At 42.0% G+C, this 21734-nt stretch overlaps 1 protein-coding gene and 1 long non-coding RNA gene across 5 annotated transcripts in view; one reads left to right on the forward strand and one right to left on the reverse strand.

The window, feature by feature from the left end:
• LOC128055363 (uncharacterized) overlaps positions 1-11695 on the reverse strand; it is a 70738-nt gene extending 59043 nt beyond the window's left edge. Inside the window, exon 1 of the long non-coding RNA XR_008200108.1 lies at positions 11614-11695. This is a non-coding gene — a long non-coding RNA (uncharacterized LOC128055363). The remainder of the gene's footprint in view (positions 1-11613) is intronic.
• The window catches only part of PUM2 (pumilio RNA binding family member 2), a 121678-nt gene continuing 111215 nt past the window's right edge, over positions 11272-21734 (forward strand). For all 4 annotated transcript variants that reach the window (XM_052647890.1, XM_052647891.1, XM_052647892.1 and 1 more), the window contains exon 1: positions 11272-11383. The gene's annotated coding sequence lies outside the window, so the exon portion shown is untranslated. The remainder of the gene's footprint in view (positions 11384-21734) is intronic.

Raw genomic sequence — 21734 nt, forward strand, 5'->3', positions numbered from 1 at the left:
TGTGTGTAGACACTAAAAGGATTAGTTGAAAATGAGGAGCACAACCTGCGGAATGAGAACCACAATCCATTTACTCTAGATTCCCATGGACATTGAATTATAAATACTGGCCAGAAGGTTCTGACCTTTGCCCTCAGTTTCTCCTCACTTGGAAGCTGGTAAAAATGTGTAACTAATGTGGCCAAGAGATTAATTTCTTCCCCTCAGGATTCCTCCATGTCCAACTTTGGGGCCCACACTGAGATTGTCCCCCCTGATGTAGTTTGCTCCAGAGTGTTTTGCTTGGTTTTTTTTTTTTTCCCCCCCACACTGCATGGCATGTGAGATCTTAGTTCCTGGACCAGGGAGTGTCTGGTGTCTGGCCCCTGGTGTCTGGACCAGGGATACAACCCATTCCCCACCCTACCTTCCACTCCCCCTGTGCAATGGAAGGGTGGAGTCTTTAACCACTGGATTGTCAGAAAAGTCCCTGGGACATTAACTTCTTGCTTCAAATCATTTGTTACTATTCATGGCCAAGGATTCTCACTTTTTGCTTATGTCTGTACTTCAAAGGAGAATTTGTTTCTTTCTAATATGTTCTACGAAATGCTGAATGTTGGCTCTATTTATTGACCAGGCAAGACAATACAACAGGGTAATTTGGTATTGGATAAGCTCTCTAGGATCAGCCCTCTCTGTGAGGATCAGCGATGTGGGTGCGTGCAGGGGGAACTTAAAGCCCCTTTGACACAGGCAGCACACAGGGGACCATGAACACTGAAGGTGAGTGAATAGGAAAAACTCGTTTCCTCTGCGTGTGTGCTAATTCGCTTCAGTTATATCCAACTCTTTATGACCCTATGGACTGTAGCCTGCCAGGCTCCTGTCCATGGGATTCTTCAGGCAAGAATACTGAAGTGGGTTGCCATGCACTCTGCCAGGGGATCTTCCCAAACCAGGGATTGAACCTGCATCTCTTATGTCTTCTGCATTGACAGGCAGGTTCTTTATCATTAGAGCCATCTGGGAAGCCTTTGTTTCCTTTCAGTTCAGTTCAGTTGCTCAGTCATGTCCGACTCTTTGCGACCCCATGAATCGCAGCAGGCCAGGCCTCCCTGTCCATCACCAACTCCTGGAGTTCACTCAAACTCATGTCCATCGAGTCGGTGATGCCATCCAGCCATCTCATCCTCTGTCATCCCCTTCTCCTCCTGCCCCCAATCCCTCCCAGCATCAGAGTCTTTTCCAATGAGTCAACTCTTCGCATGAGGTGACCAAAGTACTGGAGTTTCAGCTTTAGCATCAGTCCTTCCAATGAAGACCCAGGACTGATCTCCTTTAGAATGGACTGGTTGGATCTCCTTGCAGTCCAAGGGACTCTCAAGAGTCTCCTCCAGCACCACAGTTCAAAAGCATCAATTCTTCGGTGCTCAGCCTTCTTCACAGTTCAACTCTCACATCCATTCATGACCACTGGAAAAACCATACCCTTGACTAGACGGACCTTTAATGGCAAAGTAATGTCTCTGCTTTTTAATATGCTGTCTAGGTTGGTCATAACTTTCCTTCCTTTATGTACCAACTAATGAAAAAAAACTATTTTCTCCCTCTGTTACTCTTAATATTTCACTTCTTGTCACCAAATATGTGTGTGAGGGGCGAGGGGTGTAGTTCTCACACCTAGCAATTCTCCAATTCTCTCTGGATGTTAACTGGTGTCCTATTAACATAATTCATTCAATTCTGACACTCTCTACCCAGTGTTAGGGCAGACTCTGCAGGTTAAGGGCCAGTCCCAGAAGACTTGCTCCACCCTCCCCCACTTCAGGTGTCAATCGCAGGTCCAGGTTGTCATGTGTGCTTCTGACCTGCTGCTGCTGCTGCTGCTGCTAAGTCGCTTCAGTCGTGTCCGACTCTGTGCGAACCCATAGATAGCAGCCCACCAGGCTCCCCCTCCCTGGGATTCTCCAGGCAAGAACACTGGAGTGGGTTGCCATTTCCTTCTCCAATGCATGAAAGTGAAAAGTGAAAGTGAAGTCGCTCAGTCGTGTCCGACTCTTAGCGACCACATGGGCTGCAGCCTTCCAGGCTCCTCCTCCCATGGGATTTTCCAGGCAAGAGTACTGGAGTGGGTTGCCATTGCCTTCTCCGGCTTCTGACCTACTGGCTACAAATCAGAGGTTCCCAGGTTTCCATAATGATCTCTTTGGCTTTGATAATTTGCTGGAGAGGCTCACAAAAGTCAGAAAAATAGTTTACTAGTTTTACTAGTTATTACTGGTAAATAGATTACCAGTTTATTTGTAAAGGAATACTTCTCAGAAAGCCAGATGGCAGAGATGCCTAGGATGGGGCACAGGGAAAGGGGTGCAGAGTTTCCACACCCTCTCCACATGTGCCATCCTCTGGCACCCCAACATCTTCACCAACCAGGAATTTCCCCAAGCTCCAGTTGTTTAGGGCTTTTGGAGGCTTCATTTGTAGACAAGATTGCTTAAATCATTGGAGTTGGTGATTGAATTCAATCTTCAGTCTCTCCTAGTTCTGCTGGAAATCAAGGGGTGAAGTTGAAAGTTTCAATCTTTTATCTCGATTACCCAGTCAGTTGCCCTGGCAACCAGCCAAACTCCACCCTTAGAAGTTTTCCAAAGTTACTTTCGTAAATGTAAACTCACGTGTGGTTGAAAGAGACTTGTTATGAATAGCCAAAGAAACCTTTATTTCTCTTTTCATGTAGAAAATTCCAAGGGTTTTAGGAGCTCTATGCCAGGAATGCAGCCTACAAGCAAATATATATTTCTTATTATAAATCACAATTTCACAATGATCCTGGTATACTACTAGAATGTTCTCAGTAATATTCTGTATATGTTTTTTTCTCATGGAAATGCATCTCTCGTTTAATGACAAAATGAGAAAATACAATCTACTTTCAAAATCTCCATCCCTGGCAGTCTATAAAGCAGAAGATTCTAGTAGATTTTCATAGACACTAAGGACAGATGGTTATTTATTTTTGAATTTATGAGCATAGTTTGACTCCCTGACTCACCTCACTGCCTCAGAAATCACCCCAGTGGAATGCAAGTCAGACTCTGGGAATTATGGAAGTCTGAGATAGTACAAGGTTTCTTGTTCCAGTTCTGCCCTTGTCTTGGACAGAGACATTGGATAAAGTTATAGGTTTCACAGTCTCTAGGATCTACCCTTCTTATTTCAAGCCAAGAAGACTGTTGCTCTCCACGATGCCCAAATGGCCAGGATTGCCCTCTGAAAAACCATAAAAAGCTGGGAGAACCCCACCCTATCCAGGCATGTTTATATTCAGGGATATGCCTCTGGCTCTCCTTCTAATACTCAGTTGGCCTCTCCTTCAAGGGCAATAGAATGCATGAGATCACAACAGCCTTGGCTTTAGGCACAAACATTTAGAGAACACAAGCGAATAAACCCATAGCCACCACAGCTTATCCAAGCTAGCACAAGTGTTCACAGAACCCAAAACATACCACAATCCAGATCTCCACTGTTTAATTGCCTGTCATGGAAGAGCAATTGGCAGTCAAGTTTTAGTTGACAGCAGCAGTGGGAGGGGTGGGGTGCCGTTGGGGGGTTGAGAGGGGGGAGCATGGAGTGTCTTTATTTATTTTGTACTGGCTTTAGAGCAAGGAGTGGAATTCAAGCCATGTGTCCCTTAGAATACCACTGTGGAAACTACTTTGAGATTGGAAATAAAAGCTTTGGAGAAATGCTATGCTTGAGACTGGAGGCTTCCCTTTGAGAGCAAGGGATTATTCCATGCTATGGAAATTCACCAGATAAAGAACATCTAAGAAAAATTTCTCCTCATAATTTTAAAAATAAGAAAATGTTGTAAACTACGCCTCTTGCTTGTGTGCTCATGCTTAGTCACTCAGTTGTGTCCTACTCTTTGTGACCCCACAGACTGTAGTCTGCTGGGCTCTTCTGTCCACGGAATTTTTCAGGCAGGGATACTGGAGTGGGTTGCCATTTCCTTCTCTGGGGGATTTTCCCGACACAGGGATTCAACATATGTCTTCTCCATTGGCACGCAGATTCTTTACCACTGAGCCACCAGGGAAGCCCAAACCCACACCTCTACAACTATACAATTGCTTAAGAAACTGGGCTCTGTCCTGGAAGGGGAAGGTTGCTTATTTCAGCTGTGCATAGGCTAGTCAGGGTCTTGTTCCACTTTAGTGGTGAGACAGGACTCTAATAGATGAGGCTGCAATGATGCGACAAGCCAGGAAGCAAAATGGTTGTCACCATAGGTCACCATCTTCAGGACACTCTTAATTGACAGAATAAGCTGAAGCCCAGGGGAGCGGAATAGACCTTTCACCCAGTATCACTGGCCTTGGCAGAGAACATTCAAGAGACTCTCTATTGAGTAACCAGAATCTAGATCATGCAGCAAGAAAAAAAAAAAAAAAATCAATTTAGTGCTGACTAAGCTCTTTCCCTCTCCCACCATGGTTTCCTGGGGCTACAGAAAAGTGGCTTCAAACTATAGGGAAAGGGAAAGGGAAGTCACTCAGTTGTGTCTGACTCTTAGCGACCCCATGGACTTCAGCCCACCAGGCTCCTCTGTCCATGGGATTTTCCAGGCAAGAGTACTGGAGTGGGTTGCCATTTCCTTCTCCAGGAGCTCTTCCCAATCCAGGGATTGAACCTGGATCTCCTGCACTGTAGGCAGATGCTTTTACTGTCTGAGCCACCAGAGAAGTACCAGTACTCAAACTACGGTTTTGAAGGGAAGACATATTAGTCCCAGATGAGTGAGAACAGTATCATAGATTTTACTGGCAGTCACTCAAAGCAACAGAGAGCCTGCCAGGTCTGCCCAGGGTGAGAGTGAATAGCAAGAAAATAAAAGTGGTCTTTCCATTAAGCAAATGTACCACAAGGGGGCAAGGCAGGGAGGAATACATCACACAAAAGACAGCAAATCTTTCTGAGAGTAACCATAATCAAAGAACAGAAGCATTACTTAATAAAAACTTATACATGAACGTTCACAGCAGTGTATTGATAAAAGGTGGAAACAACCCAGATGCCTATCAACTGAATGGGTAAATAAAATGTGGTATATCTGTGCAATGGAATATTATTTGGCCATAAAAAGGAATGAAGTATTTACACAGGCCACAGCATAGATGAACCCTGAAACATTACGCTCAGTGAAAGCCAGCCACACACACACACAAAAACCCCACATCCATTTATATAAAATGTCCAGAACAGGCAAACTATATACACAGATAAAAAGTGAGTTAGTGGTTGCTTAGGGCTAGGAGGTATGAGGGTGTGTAGAGTGGTAGCCTAAGAGTAAGTTTTATTTTTAAAGTGAAGTAAATATCCTAAAATTGACTGTGCTGATGATTGCAAGTAGACCTATTGAATTGTACACGTTAAACAGGCAAACTGTATGGCCTGTGAGTCGTAGCTTAATAAAACTTCTTTAAAAATAAGAGCCAGCAAAGTTTCTAAGAAGAGACCCATTAAAACAAAAAATAAGATTCAGAAAAAAACTGACAATGAAGGCATGAGAAAAGAGTGTTAGAAAGAAAAGAAACAGCCACATTTTCTGTAAATATGTATGTTATATTTTAATACCATGACTTCAAGAAAATAAGTTCCAGATGATGTATCAACTCAGGCCCAGTCAGGAAAATAGAGACCACATTAATTACTTTAACAGAGAGAATTTAATACAGGGAATTGGTTAAACTGGCATTCAAGAGCTGAAAGGGTGAGTGAGGTAGTACAGAGTTATAAATACCAGGGGACTTGGACCTCCTTGGAGGGTGCACCCCAGTTACTCCTACTCAGGAGTTTAGAAAAGAGGCCCCAGGAACTGGGCCTTAGACCTCTGTCTGAAGCGGGGCCCTGACCAGCTGCTGTGTACAACTTTGAAGGGTGAACTGGCCAGTTCCAGGAGTGTGCAAAGGAGTTAGAAACTAGAACCAACTTCTACAGTTGAGCTGAAGTGCTCTTTTGAGATCATTCTGACAGGAATAACATGAGAACTAGAAGGGGCAAGAAGCCTCTTTCGCTGACCTTCTAATCTCTCTCCAAGTGCCCACAATTGGCAATGTCTACCTGGGGGAGCCAGCTGGTAAAGAAGCGCTGTTTGCAGGATCCCAGCCTAAGCATCACAAAGTTTGGAGCTGAAATACAATAGATAAACACTCAATATAGATGAGGATAACAATCTAAAATGAGATGAAAAGGAAGACCATAGGGTTAAGGAAACCCTGAAACCAAAACAACACTGCAACACTGCACCATTGTACCATTTGACTGAAAGCTGAATTAATAATTTGATGAAAAGGCTTGATTTAAATATAATGAATTCTCAAGAAAAAGACAAAGATATTAAAGAAATTAATAAGGAGATGACGCATGTGGAGGACAAAGTTTTTGTCTTTCAAAAATTGTTTTTAGGGAATTCCCTGGCAGTTCAGTGGTTAAGATTCAGGGCTTTCACTGCTGGGGGCCCATGTTCAATTCTGGTTGGGAAACTAAGATCCTGGAACCACATAAATTTTTTTTAATCGTATCTTTACATTAGCTTTACAATAGTAGTGGTACAAAATATTTCAAATAAGAATAATCATTGTCCCTGAAGCAGAGAATCCATCAAAGATCACAGAAATAGTATTCAGAGCTACTACACATAAAAAATTCCCTGAAATGATTTAAAAACTGCAACTTCCAAATATCAAGGTTATGTTTTAATATCAGGAAAATATATTAGAGACTGACTGACAGTGAGACACATTGTTGTTAAGACACTGAAGTTCAAAAATACAGAAAAAATTCTTAAGTAGGTTAAAACCAAATCGGCCTCAGGTTTTCCACTTTTCACTAAAAGCAATGTTTGCAAAATCCTGAGGGGAAAAACAGCAAGACCCAAGAATAGTTGTTGCTTGAGTTTAAATAAAACAGGAAGACATTTTCAAGCATGAAATAATTTAGTGAATAGGAAACTATCATGAAAGATTGCAAATGGACACAAATTCTTTGATGCTTCTCTCATCAAAAGGTAAAGTCTGTTTCTTTATCTTTTAAATCCATGCTGACTTATAATTTGCTTTGACCAATGATTTGGAAGGGACACTATATAAGGTCCAAGCCTAAGCCTCAGGGGACAGTGCCACCTCCAAACTCCCTCTCCGAGAGATGAACAGGTCTGAGCAAGCCTGTGGGAGGGGCTACAAAGGGCCTTGGCTGACCACCGGATCGGAGCCCAGACTCCCTGGTCAGCCGCTGCTGCTGAGTCGCTTCAGTTGTGTCCAACTCTGTGCGACCCCACAGACGGCAGCCCACTAGGCTCCCTGTCCCTGGGATTCTCCAGGCAAGAACACTGGAGTGGGTTGCCATTTCCTGCTCCAATGCATGAAAGTGAAAAGTGAAAGTGAAGTTGCTCAGTCTTATATGACTCTTAGCGACCCCATGGACTGCAGCCTACCAGGCTCCTCCGTCCATGGGATTTTCCAGGAAGGAGTACTGGAGTGGGGTGCCATTGCCTTCTCTGTGGTCAGTCACTAGCCAACCACAATTCACATAAGTGAGTCCAGAAGACATCAGCTGAAACTCCCAGTTGAATGCAGCCTATCCGACTAACCTACAGAACTGGGATATAGGAAAGATATTTGAGGGTGGTTTAACACCCAAGTAGAGGCTGATAAGGGCTTCCAAGGTGGCTCAGTGGTAAAGAACCTGCCTGCAATACAGGAGACATGGGTTTGATCGCTGGGTTTGGAAGATCCCCTGGAGAAGGAAATGGCAACCCACTCCGGTATTCTTGCCTGGGAAATTCCTTGGACAGAAGAGCCTGGCAGGCTACAGTCCATGGGGTCGCAAAAGAGTCAGACATGACTTGGAGACTAAACAACAACAGCAACAAGAGGCTGATCCATGACAAAATCCATACTACTAAATCAAAATGAAGTCAGAAATGAAGAAGCAATAAACAATAAATACATTTAACTGAAAAGGGTGTAGAAACAAGGGAGCCCTCTTAGACTGTAGGTGGGAAGGTAAATTGGTGTGTCCACTAAGGAGAACAATATGTAGATTCATCAAAAAACTAAAAATAGAGTTAGCATATGATCCAGCAATCCTGCTCCTGGGTATATATATCCAGAGAAAACACTAATTAAAAAACATACATGCACCCCAATGCTCATAGTAGCGCTACTTACAATAGCCAAGATATAGAAGCAACCTAAGTGTCCATCGACAAATGAATGGGTAAAGAAGATGTGGTATATACGTACAGTGGAATATAACTCAGCCATGAGAAAGAGCAAAATAATGCCATTTGCAGCAACATGGATGGACCTACAGATTATCATACTAAAGTAAGTCTGACAGAGAAAGACAAATATCATGTGCTATCACTCATATGTACAATCTAAAAAAAAAGAGATACAAATGAACTTATTTACAAAGCAGAAACAGACTCACAGACATAGAAACAAACTTACAGTTACCAAAAGAGGAAATGGGGGGGCGGGGGGGGGGGGGAGAATAAATTATGAGTTTGGAATTAGCAGATACATACTACTATATAAACTAGATAACAACAGGATCCTACTATATAGCACAGGGAACTATACCCAGTATCTTGTAATATACTATGAGGGAAATGAATCTGAAAAAAAACCCACAACATATATATATATATATATATAAAACTGAGTCATTTTCTATACATCAGAAACTAACACAATATTGTAAATCAACTATACTTTAAAAAATTAAAGAAAAATATATTTAAATGCTGAAATTAAGACAAATCAGTATGTAAATCACGGATTAAAATAGCATATCAATGTTATAAACCCTGACAAAGTGAAAAATCATAAAAGCAAAAAACTAGGAAGTACAGGACAGGGGTAGAAGGAACTGAAAATGTGCAGATCTATCTTTCATAGCAGGGAATTCAGTAGTGACCAATATTGAAGCATGTAGTTTGAAAAAGTTGCTCTGTCCTATTAACGATTTTTATAATTGTGTTTAACCTTTGAGAAACTTCTCACGAGTCAATTTCTCTTGCAGTGAAGAAACATGCATCTGAGTAGATTCTTCAGTTAAATTCAAGTTAAGACTAAATTCAACACTGTACTTTAAAAACATGTGCAGATTGAGCTTACCCCTGTTACAGTCACTCTACATATGTAGCTCTCTATCCACCTATCTGTATTTATCTTTGTAATAATGGCTTTCACCAACCGTGGTTATTTGTAGTATTTCTGAGATATTAAAATTGGGGTGATTTGAGCTTTTCTTTAGGCTTCCCTGATAGCTCAGTTGGTAAAGAATCTGCCTGCAATGCAGGAGACTCTGGTTTGATTCCTGGGTTGTGAAGATCCCCTGGAGAAGGGATAGACTACTCACTCCAGTTTTCCTGGAGATTTTCTTATTTCTTGAAGCTTCTATAAAAGGCTTAAATGATTTTTATTAAAACCACAAAGTTCTAAAAGGAGCTTATAAGAAGTTTCTTGAGCGAGCAGTCCCAGTGGAAAGCAGGTATTTGCACAGGGAATATTGAAAGAGCATTATGCTGTAAAATGTGATATGTTTAAGCTGGTGGTTCTCAATGGCTGCACAGCATAACCACTGAAGAGCTTTTTAAAAACATCAGTATCTCCTCTCAGACCCATTAAATAAAATCTCTGGGATGGGGCCTGGAAATCGAGATCTTTAAAATGTTGACCAGGTGACTCTGATATGCAACTCTGGTTGAGAAGCACTTGTCTCAACAGGCCATATAGACATAACCCTCAGATGCAATGCGTGTGGCTGGAAAGCGAAGGACAATTGTTCATCCTATGCCTCCTCTGTCCAACCAGAACGTCCACTGGATCTGTTAGCTACTCAAGAAGAGGAGAATGAACACTCTGAGTAGGCTACTTGACCCCAGTCTGGGTTCCTTTGTGGTCGTAAGATGCCTGACAGCAGGAACTGAGGGAACATGCTTTCCTGCTGTCTTTTTTTACATTCAGGAGGGAATGGCTCCTTACAGAGCCCTCCCCGCAAAGCTCTGAGTTAGCACGTTTTTGCCTCACTGGCTTTAAATGGATGACACACCCATTGCAGAAACAGTTCCTATTGAGATGGAATTGTGATTGGATCACCAATGCTTCTTCAACTTCATTGTGTAGAGGAATTGCCTGGGAATCTTGTTAAAATGCAGATTTCGATTCACTAATTTCTGGAGTGGGGCTAAGACTCTGCATTTCTAATAAGCTTCCAGATGATTAAAATGTCTGTCAGGCATCACTGTCAGTGACACGTACCATGACCAACTTAAATATCAAGCACACCTGATATTTACAGCAGCTGAGGCTGAACACAGGAAAGCCAATAAACGAGCCTGCTACAGAAATCCAGACGTGGGAAGCAGCCGCGAGAGAGAATCCCTGGCCTAGCAGAACATCCGAGTTTCCTTTGTGTTTACCGGGCGAAGCACAGAGGTTACAGTGGTGGGGGGCAGCCCCCCACATAAGTCCACTTAAGGGGTTCACTTTTCCACACTTGTGTCCCCGCCCACCGTCTTCCTTCGGGGTGAGGATAAGGCTGAAACCTAAAGGCCTGGATCACTGGTCCGGGTCTTGTGGGTGCCGGCACGCCGAAAGACGAACTGAGAGGACTACAGCGTGGTGGGGAGGGCGCTGACACCCTTACAGGCAGCCGGGGTGTGGAGAGGAGAACAATGAACTACGGGACAGGAAGCGCAAGGCCAGCGAGTTCGGAAGACTAGGCCCCACGCGGGAAGACGGACACGAAAGCAGCGTTCGAAAACACCACGCCTGCGCGCCCAAGACCGGCGCGCGCTCCCGCCCGGCGCCTCAGCCGAGCTCAGGAACAGCCGCGAGCCCGCAAGGTGAGGGCGGGGACGCAGACGCCGGAGGGACAGCCGAAACGCGCGAGCGCGGAGAGCGTGCGCAAGCGCAGAGCTGCCGTCGGCGGGCGCCTGGAGCGCGGGAGAAGCGTCGGAAGCCACTGAGAGGAGCGGCACCTTGGTAAGCACTCGCCCCCCCCCCCCCCCGCCACCGCCGCCCTCCCTTCCCTTTTCTCCCGGAGTGCTTTGCGCGCGCCCGGTGGGCGGGGGGGAGGGGAGGGGAGGCGGCGGTGGCAGCCATGTTGTTGTGAGTCTCTGTGTCTCACCCTCGGTACTTCGGTGGTTCGGAGGAGGAGGAGGGGGAGGAGAAGGAGGAGGTGGGGTGGGGGGGAGGGAGGTAGGTGGAGAAAGAAGATCTTGCCGCCACCGAAGGCGGAGGAGGGGGAGGACGGCCAAGAGCGACGCCGCCGTGTGCCCAACGGTCGGTGTCCCCGGCTGAGGCAGCGCGGCCGCAGCAGCCCCGTAAGTCAGTCGCGCTTGCACCCCTCTCCCCGTGCTCTGGCGCCGCAGGGCGGTTCCCCGGGCTTTGTGTGGCGGTCTCGGCTGCGGGCAACCCGCCGGCGGGAGGGCTGACGGGGCCCGCGGGCAACCCAGAACGGCCGCGGCCTGCGGCCCGCTCGCACAGTGCAGGGGGAGGAGGGGTGCCGGAAGGGGGTGTGCGCCCGGCGTGTGTGTGTAGGGGGGGTGCTCACGCCTTTCCCGCTTCCTTTCCTCCCGGCGTCAGAGCCTCGCGGAACTTGCGGGGGGCCCTCCCGGCTCGCTCTTGGTCCTGGCGCGCTTGGGGTTAGAGATCGAGCTGTCCGCCTGCCCAGCCCTTAAAGGCTCGGAACGTGCGGGGGGCGGGGGGGGGAGGCCGGGTGGATCCCGAGAAGCATGCGAGTTGGAAGTGGGCGAAGAGGAAGGAGCGGGTTTATGAAAACAAGTGTGGGGATGAATGCTTGAGGTCCCGAGCGTGTCCAGGAAAAGCTTCCGGTAGACAGGTGTAGGGACGAAAGAGACGGCGGCTTGGGTTCGTTGTGTTAGGTGCCATTGGTGAGGATTGTTGTGTTTTTGTTAACTGTAACCGATTTCGAGACTCCGGGAAATGTGTAAACATTAAAATCAAAGAAGAGATGAAAAGTTCACACATTGTAGTCATCCTTTTGTATCTGACCTGGGCCAAGTTTGGGAAACATGTTAAATTTTTTTTTTGCCCAAACACACGTGTAAAAGTTAGTGTTAACTTCCGAGACCACAGCTAGGGAAAGCCAACTTTTCTTAGCTTTTCATTCTGACACATTTAAACGTTTAAATGGGATGGGAATTGCGGGGTTAATCATGTATAATACAACCGTGTTAAAATCTGGACTTAGTACTTTTGTGAGATTTTAGCTTAAAAATTGGTGACAGACTTAGGGGCAGAGGTTTTTTTGTGGGGAGGGGGAAGCTGTATTAGAAAAAAGCTTTTAAGTGTTTGAGAGAAATGTAGTACTTGGAAAGGTATTGTATATCAAGAAAATTTTAATAAAGGGTGTTACCTAGGAATTTCAGAAGACTTGTTTACTGCTTAGATTCGTGTTTAATAGGTGACTCTTTCACCATGTGACCTCGAGCACTGGAGGATGATTTAAGGATTTCTGGCTAGGAATCCGGTTAAAAACACAAACATAAATAGTTTTAATTGGCTAAGTTTCTATTCTTAATTTTTAAATTTTAAGTTTTTTAATTCCCTGCTTTAAAAAAAAATGGTTTGCTTTATCTGCACAGTCCTCCTTATATCGTTACTGGTACTTACCTTATTTCAAGCATGTCTTTCAAAAGTCCAATTTCTGGTGACATTGAATTGTTTAGAATTGTCTTTTGGTGTACCGGAGGGCGGGTTTTGTATGAAATAAGCCTTTTTTTTTTTTTTTAATTAAAGTGATATTTCAGAATCCTGGTTCTTCAGGTTTTAAAGTTCATTTTTGTTATTTGCACAGTAACTCTTCAAGTTACGTTTGCAATTAACAAATATCTTCAAACAATTTAAACTTTAATTTTAATACATAATTTTCTTATTTTGAGTCTAAAGTTCTCTTAGATGTTTGATATTAATAAAATTTCAGCTTTTTAAAGTCTAAATACTGCCATATTTAAATTGGTCATGCAAGGTTGTTACTTTAATAGGTCAATTTCTTTAGGCATTACAAGTATATAATAAGCCAAATAAGCAATCTTAACACAGATACTAATATTAGGATTTTGTTTCTCTTAAACCTTCCATACTTGTTTATAAATCTTTCCGGTGTTGAAAGATAATTTATCTTCCTATGTAGTTACTTCCTGTGTAGGTACTATCCAAGTTAACAGAAGTCATTACTTTCAGAGATTAAGGCCAGGTGTGGCATCCAAAGCCAGTCTTCTCTGTGACCAGACTGCCTCCTTTTTATTGATACTGATAGGGTCTTCATAGTTTTAAGTGGAGGTTGGTTCTGTTTCCTGGAGTCAAGTTCTTTGTACTTTGTAATTCAGCCACCTTTGAATTTGTTGGGTTTCTAAGACAAGGAAGACACTCTGTATTTTTTCATGTTTTTCAAACTTGTGGATACATACTTGAAATATCTGAATGGTTGTACCTCATGGCTTTGTTCAGCTTGCATTCACAGTTTGAGGCCATTTTACTGACAGGTATGATTAAGATAATAATTGTACCTGTAACAGTGTAACAGGTACGCATGTTACATACTAGATTGTTACACACTAGATTTTTTGCTGTTTTTAAGAAAGCATAAAAATAGTCTGACTTGCTCCTATTGTTCCATCTTCTCACTCTTCCTTTGGATGAGTTTGTAAGAAGGAACTGATCAAGTATGGCTCAGCCCCTTTCCTCTTTCTCTTTGGGAGCCTGCCCCTCACAGAAAGCACTTTGCTTCTTCCTGAGGCCACCAGTGATAGACTGTTCCTTTCTGGAGGAGTACTCTGATTGTCCAGTGCTACCTGTGACTGGGTTAGGATAATTATGGAGTGTGGTTGTTAGGACGCTGTCTTGGTCTAGGTTTAGATTTTGCTTTTCAGAAATAAAGGAGCCATTTGGATTACCATCAGTCTTAATTCCTATGTCTCTCACTGCTGAATTCTGATGTGGCGGGAAAAAGGTTTCTTCAAACCCTATTATTTAGAAACTAATACTTAAATAGTGATTTTTATATTTAGCGATATAGATAGAAGACATTTTTATTTTAAAGTTGTTTGCTTTTGTAGTAGAAAAAGTAAATTTACAGAGAAATAATATTTTCACACTTTTCCAGTGAAATGCTGTATAGAATTATTACATAGGTAGGTGCATGATACATGCTGCTGCTTCTCAGATTTCACATAGCAGTATGCTTAGAGACATATCACCGATATTCACTTATTCTGTTACCATTATCTTGTGAAGAGATAAAAGATCTTAGAGTACTGGAAAACATCCAGATTGTGTCTACCTTACATACATATTCCAGAATTTTACCATAGCTGCTAGATACAAAAGTGGGTAAGAAGTGTGAAGGGAAAGGGGATAGTTAGGGTTTCAGAACGCTTTAACTGGAAATGGGACAGAAAAGAAAAAAAGGCAGTCATTTTCACCTACCTAGGATGATATGTATATTTGGATCGAAAAATTCTGCTTCCTGGAGGAGTTCTGGTGAAATTACGAAACCATCTACTCAGTGCCTGCCTAGGAAAATAAAATCTGTAGCTGACTTCCAGAGTACGTTAAAAAAAAGTGTGAGAAGGGGTTGGTTTTTTTTTTTTAAGTCCCCCCAAAAAAGTATGTGAGACTTAATTTTAGAGATGTCTTTGTGGTTTCTGTTTGTGGGACAATTTATGTCAAGAGTAGTAAGTTCTAGATCTCTTAAGTAGTGATCTCTGATTTTAGGCACTGTTTCTGAAAGGCTTACTAGGGAATCAGTGGGAGATAGTCTTTAACTGTATAAAATGGTTTTCTTCATTCTGACATTAAAAGAAAGTAAATGAAAAGCTTCCTGGGTGGCTTAGTGGTTTAAAAAAAAAAAATCTGCCTGCCAATGCAGAAGACATGGGCTTGATCCCTGGGTGGGGAAGATCCCTTGGAGAAGGAAATGGCAACCCACTCCAGTATTCTTGCGTAGAGAATTGCAGGGACAGAGAGGAGCCTGGTGGGCTACAGTCCATGAGGTTGCAAAGAGTTGGACACGACTGAGTGACTAAGACACATACACATAGTATTTTATTAGCACTTTTAGTGTGATTAAATGCAAAAACATTACACTTTCCATGGCAAAACCTGAGTCATAAAAACTGATTCAACATAACCAGAATTAAGATTTGAAATGTAGAGAATTTAGAAATTCAAGTTTTCCTACGATGTTTTCTTGGACTACCTTTTAATAGAAATATAATTGATTGCTTTTCATCCAGTTTGTGTTTGTGCATGCTAAGTCTTTATTTAAACTCTAAATTATGTGGTGCCTATACAAGCAAAAATAGGAGTACTCAAAGATAAATCATTTGCTAATTTTTATCCTAAGTCTGGTTAAGAAGGTACTCATGGCGTATTAGTTCCCATTCAGTCCATTTGTTACTCTGGATATTCTAAGTTGTATCATTTCATCAAGTTGCTGCTACTGCTAAGTCACTTCAGTTGTGTCCGACTCTGTGTGACCCCATAGACGGCAGCCCACCAGGCTCCCCTGTCCTGGGATTCTCCAGGCAGGAGTACTGGAGTGGGTTGCCATTTCCTTCTCCAATGCATAAAAGTGAAAGTGAAGTCACTCAGTCGTGTCCGACCCTCAGCAACCCCATGGACTGCAGCCCACCAGGCTCCTCCGTCCATGGGATTTTCCAGGCAGGAGTACTGGAGTAGGGTGCCATTGCCTTCTCCGTTCATCAAGCTAGAGTATCAGAAACTTGCATTCATTTTTTGAGGTTTGCAGGCCTGTCATGTGCCACAGTGTTTTGATGTTGGTGGGGCAGTGATCTCTGTCCTTACTGTTTTACTGCAACTATAAGGTTATGTTTATAGTAGAGAGGAAGTTGATAAATCTCGTTTACACAGTGCAGTACACTAAGTGCCACCCTAGGTGGTGTTGCAGAAGTGCTGTGGACTGAGGTAGGTAGACACTGCAGGGGGTCAGAAAAAGCTTTCCAGAAGAGGTAAAATGGACTGTAAAAAGACTTAGGAATGTTAATTTAGTCAAGAGATGGGTGAAATGGCATTTAGCCAGAGGGATTAGTATGTGTAGTGACCCAGATAAGGAGAATGGCAGAGCTAGAAGGGGAGGTAGGGAGGAGAATTGAAAAGATTTGACTGCAGATATAGGTAGAGACCCACTGGATTTAAGGGCCATTTTAAATTTGAACAATTCTGTGAAGACTTTGGAGATAATATCTTGGAAAGATTTAGACCATTATTGTCCAGGAACTCTTAACATAATTACTGTGAGTTGCTTTCCCTGGATTGTGTTAGAGGAGTTAGACACATGACTTTCCTTGAAGGATTGACTAAAAAATGAGATTATGAAACCTTGCATCTGCTAAACAAGTCATTGAGTATATTTTCGATTACAACTCTTGAGTTCTCTATAATACTGTATATAAGAATTTTCTTTTAAAACTTAGTGTTAGAAATAAGGTTATCTTTAAAAAAAAAAAAAAAAGGAAATAAGGTTGTCTCCAAGGAATTGGATACTGAGAATTTCATTATATAATATAGTGTCCCCCCATCTTTATGACTTTAGAAGTTAGACTTGAGTTTACTTACTATTTTTGATATTTAATATTTGCTTAGGTATTTTCCTAAGATTAGTTTTTGTTGTGTACATCTCCTATGAGTCACTTGGTGCGTCTTCCAAAATTTTTTATTTTGTATAGGGTGAATTTCATTTAGATTATACTTGATTATTTCTACTACGGGCATTTTTTTTGGTATGTACCTTCATAGTCCTTGAAACTAACATACATTTGGTTTCTCTTTTCAGACACTGCAGTGTAGGTGTTTTTGAGTTTTTGTTGTTTGCTAAGTGAGATCTTCGGGTTTTTGTTTTTTTAACTTTTGTATCTTTAGGAAATCGGTATGATCATCTCAATTTAAAGTGATTGGGAAGCAGATCACCAGTTCAAGGCTTGTTCTTGAATATTTGAGGAACCTGTTTAAAAAAAATCACAATTCATACTCATCACCTAAAAGATTTCCTTATATTTAGTTCAAAAATGTGTACTGCTTATATTTTTCTTACACTATTCATGATAGTCATAATAAACTAAACATTTTAAAAACTTAACTGTCACAGGTTATGACTTTTCCTAGAGAAAAATTAAGAAAATTGAAATAGATAACTCGTTCATTTTTCTTTTTTTTTGGACTAGACTAGAATGACTGCGTCTCAAAATACCATCTTTTGGATTAATGTGTTTATAGAAAATTACAGTCATACTAGGTTAAAGTGAAGCAGATTTATTTATTTATGCATGTGTACATGCACACTTCAGGGCTTGTAGAATCTTAGTTCCCCAACCAGGGATGAAACCTAGGCCCTCAGCAGATGAAGTACGGAGTTCTAACCACTGGACTGCTAGGGGATTCCCAGTTAAGCAGTTTTAATTGTGGGACATCTCAGAGCCTTTACTATGCTAATATCACAGAGAATGGATTCCAGAATGACCGTGTGCTAAACTTGCAAAAGAACAAATGGGTGCTGGGAAGCAGCGAGTTCTAAGTGTATTGGACAAGGAACCTCTTATTTTAAAGAATGCTGTGCGTTGGTGATTAAGAAACACACTTCGGAAAATTTTTTCTGAAGAAAATCTTTTAAAAGTTGCACTAAAATCTGCTGCTTAAAATGGTTTTTCCTTTTTCCAGTTGTCTCATACCACGAATTCAAATGATTTCTTTTAATTCTCTGTTACAACCTAATTAAGATTTTTTGAGTTATTTCCACTTGGTGCTATGTCGCTTCTAATTGATAATGTGTAACAATTGAAAATTTCTAGATCACTATTGGAGACAGGTCTTCATTTGTTGGGCATTCAACCTAGTACTAAAATGAATTGAAAATAGCACAAGATTGCTTGTACTCTGTTTTGTGATAAAGTTTCTAAACTGTAATAGATTTAAACTGTATTAACATAGAATCTGTTTTTTAAAAAAACAATTTATTTCGCTAACAAGCCTTAGAACACAGAAATAAAAAAGCATGAAGCCAGCAGTACCCAGTCTCCTACCAAACTTGGGTGTTTATTTTTTCATACTCCACACAAACATATACATTGCCCCTCTTTTGTTAAACAAAACTTGGATCAGATTATACACCTCAGGCAACTTCGTGTTTTTATTTAATATCATGGATATTTTATTAGTGCATGTAACTTTAATTTTAATAACCTGTAATAGTGCATGACTTTTTATTTTTGCTAACCCTTTTTTTGTTTGTTTCTTTAGGTTCTATTTTTGAACTACTGCAAGCAAATGTTGCAGTAAATAACCATTATTCAGTTCATCCTTTTATGTTGTTTGTGTAAGTTAAATTACCAGAAGAGAAATAACTGTGTCAAAGGATTATATATTGATTCTCAAACGGAAAAAAAATATGTTCACTCATTATGATGAGTTAATACACGAGAGAGGACTTATATTGCAATTTTACATGCTATCTAGTCTCCACAATAACCTTATGAGGGAAACATTGTTACTCTCATTTGCAAATGGGGAAAGAGAAACAGAGTTCAAGTGCTTTGAGTTCATTTAGCTACTTAGACCAAGAAGGCAATGGCACCCCACTCCAGTACTCTTGCCTGGAAAATCCTATGGACGGAAGAGCCTGGAAGGCTGCAGTCCGTAGGGTTGCTAAGAGTCAGACACGGCTGAGTGACTTCACTTTCACTTTTCACTTTCATGCATTGGAGAAGGAAACGGCAACCCACTCCAGTGTTCTTGCCTAGAGAATCCCAGCGACGGGGGAGTCTGGTGGGCTGCCGTCTATGAGGTCACACATAGTTGGGCACAACTGAAGTGACTTAGCAGTAGCAGCAGCTACTTAGAGGCAAACATGGTGCCATATTCTAGATCTTTTAGTTCTGGTTTCTGTTTCTGTTATGCCATGATGAATGACATAAAACTTTTAGTTGGAAAATCATTAGGGTCCTTGTGAATTAAACTCTTGTACAAAAAAGATCTTCATGACCCAGATAATCATGATCGTGTGATCACTCACCTAGAGCCAAACATCCTGGAATATGAAGTCAGGTGGGCCTTAGGAAGCATCACTACGAACAAAGCTAGTGGAGGTGATGGAATTCCAGTGGAGCTGTTTCAAATCCTGAAAGATGATGCTGTGAAAGTGCTGCACTCAATATGCCAACAAATTTGGAAAACTCAGCAATGGCCACAGGACTGGAAAAGGTCAGTTTTCATTCCAATCCCAAAGAAAGGCAATGCCAAAGAATGCTCAAACTACTGCACAATTGTACTCATCTCACATGCTAGTAAAGTAATGCTCAAAATTCTCCAAGCCAGGCTTCAGCAGTACGTGAACCGTGAACTCCCTGATGTTCAAGCTGGTTTTAGAAAAGGCAGAGGAGCAAGAGATCAAATGGCCAACATCCACTGGATCATTGAAAAAGCAAGAGAGTTCCAGAAAAACATCTATTTCTGCTTTATTGACTATGCCAAAGCCTTTGACTGAGTGGATCACAATAAACTGTGGAAAATTCTGAGAGATGGGAATACCAGACCACCTGACCTGCCTCTTGAGAAACTTTTATGCAGGTCAGGAAGCAACAGAACTGAACATGGAACAGCAGACTGGTTCCAAATAGGAAAAGGAGTATGTCAAGGCTGTATATTGTCACCCTGCTTATTTAACTATGCAGAGTACGTCATGGGAAACACTGGGCTGGGTGAAGCACAAGCTGGAAGTGAGATTGCCAGGAGAAATATCGATAACCTCAGATATGCAAATGACACCACTCTTATGGCAGAAAGTGAAGAACTAAAGGGCCTCTTGATGAAAGTGAAAGAGGAGAGTGAAAAAGTTGGCTTAAGGTTCAACATTCAGAAAACTAAGTTCATGGCATCTGGTCCCATCACTTCATGGGAAATATATGTGGAAACAGTGGCTGACTTTATTTTTGGGGGCTCCAAAATCACTGCAGATGGTGATTGCAGCCATAAAATTAAAAGATGCTTACTCCTTTGGAAGGAAAGTTATGACCAACCTAGACAGCATGTTAAAAAGCAGAGACATTACTTTGTCAACAAAGGTCCGTCCAGTGGTAATGTATGGATGTGAGAATTGGACTATAAAGCAAGCTGAGTGTCGAAGAATTGATGCTTTTGAACTGTGGTGTTGGAGAAGACTCTTGAGAGTCCTTTGGATTGCAAGGAGATCCAGCCAGTCCATCCTAAAGGAGATCAGTCCTGGGTGTTCATTGGTAGGACTGATGTTGAAGCTGAAACTCCAATACTTTGGCCACCTGATGCGAAGAGCTGACTCATTTGAAAACACCCTGATGCTGAAGAAAGTGAAGTTGCTCAGTCGTGTCTGACTCTTTGCAGTCCCATGGACTGTAGCCTACCAGGCTCTTCCATCCATGGGATTCTCCAGGCAAGAATTTTGGAGTGGGTTCCCATATCCTTCTCCAGGAGATCTTCTCAACCCAGGGATCAAACCCAGGTCTCCTGCATTGCAGGCAGATGCTTTACCCTCTGAGCCACCAGGAAAGCCCCCCCCCCCCCCCCACCATCTGTGCCTGTCTCCCTCTAGGACTAATTCAGATAAGTCTTAGATAGGTGGGATGTGTTTTTAGTTTTCAAACCTTTTAATCTAGATTCTCATGCAGTATCCGGATTTGATAACCAGTGACCTTAACATTCAGATGCTCATATCCCTGAGAGGTACATGTAGAATTTTCAAAATGTTAGCACATTTAGTTTTCTGAGGGTCAGTTAACAGGTCCTCGCTGTATGTACCGAAAAAAGCACATCTTTGATCCACCCCACATCTTAATGTGGTGTATTTTACCCCAGGTGGGCCAGATGGTAAAGAATCTGCCTGCAGTGCAGGAGACCTGGGTTCGATCGATGGGTTGGAAAGATCCCCTGGAGAAGGGAATGGCAGCCCACTCCAGTATGCTTGCCTGAAGAATCCCATGGACAGAGGAGCCTGGCGGGCTACAGTCCATGGGATTGCAGACAGTAGGACACAAGTGAATGATTAACACCTCAGGTAATTATACCTTTGAGACCCCAAACTTAGAGGTTGCTTCCTGTAGTGATTAACCTTATTGATTCACATTGATGATAGAATGAGATAATAGCCAAGAACTGGAGTGTTTTGACTTTCTTTGGGAATTTCTGAATTAGATCAATGATAGTCTTGAGTGGTAGGAGTAATTGTGAATTTTTTTAAAGCCAGTTCCCCTCTTCTTCCCTAAGAACAATACTGTGAAATGTTTTGCAAACTAGAAATATGTAAATCAGACTGTAAAATATGTTGAATTTAAATGTTGGATTGTTTTGCTCCATTTTTTTTGAACACTTTGGAGGAGTATATAGAAGAATTAGGGTAAAAAATTAAGTGCTAACCACAAGTGCAATTCCTTTTAATCAGATGATAGAATATTTAGATTTACAAGTTGGATTTCCTTTTTTTTTTTTAACCCAAAATGTCAAGAAGGTGTGTCTAGAGGTAATTACCATAGTAGGTATGGTTATGCATGTAAAGTGCGTCACAACATCTTTAAAACCATTAGAGGTTTACAGATAAGGGGCGGGATTGAAGCACCAGGTCGTAACCATTGGTTCTTCAGGGAATTCTGGAGAATATTTTAAGTGATG

Source organism: Budorcas taxicolor, chromosome 11 (genome assembly GCF_023091745.1).
Source record: "Budorcas taxicolor isolate Tak-1 chromosome 11, Takin1.1, whole genome shotgun sequence".
NCBI lineage: Eukaryota > Metazoa > Chordata > Mammalia > Artiodactyla > Bovidae > Budorcas > Budorcas taxicolor.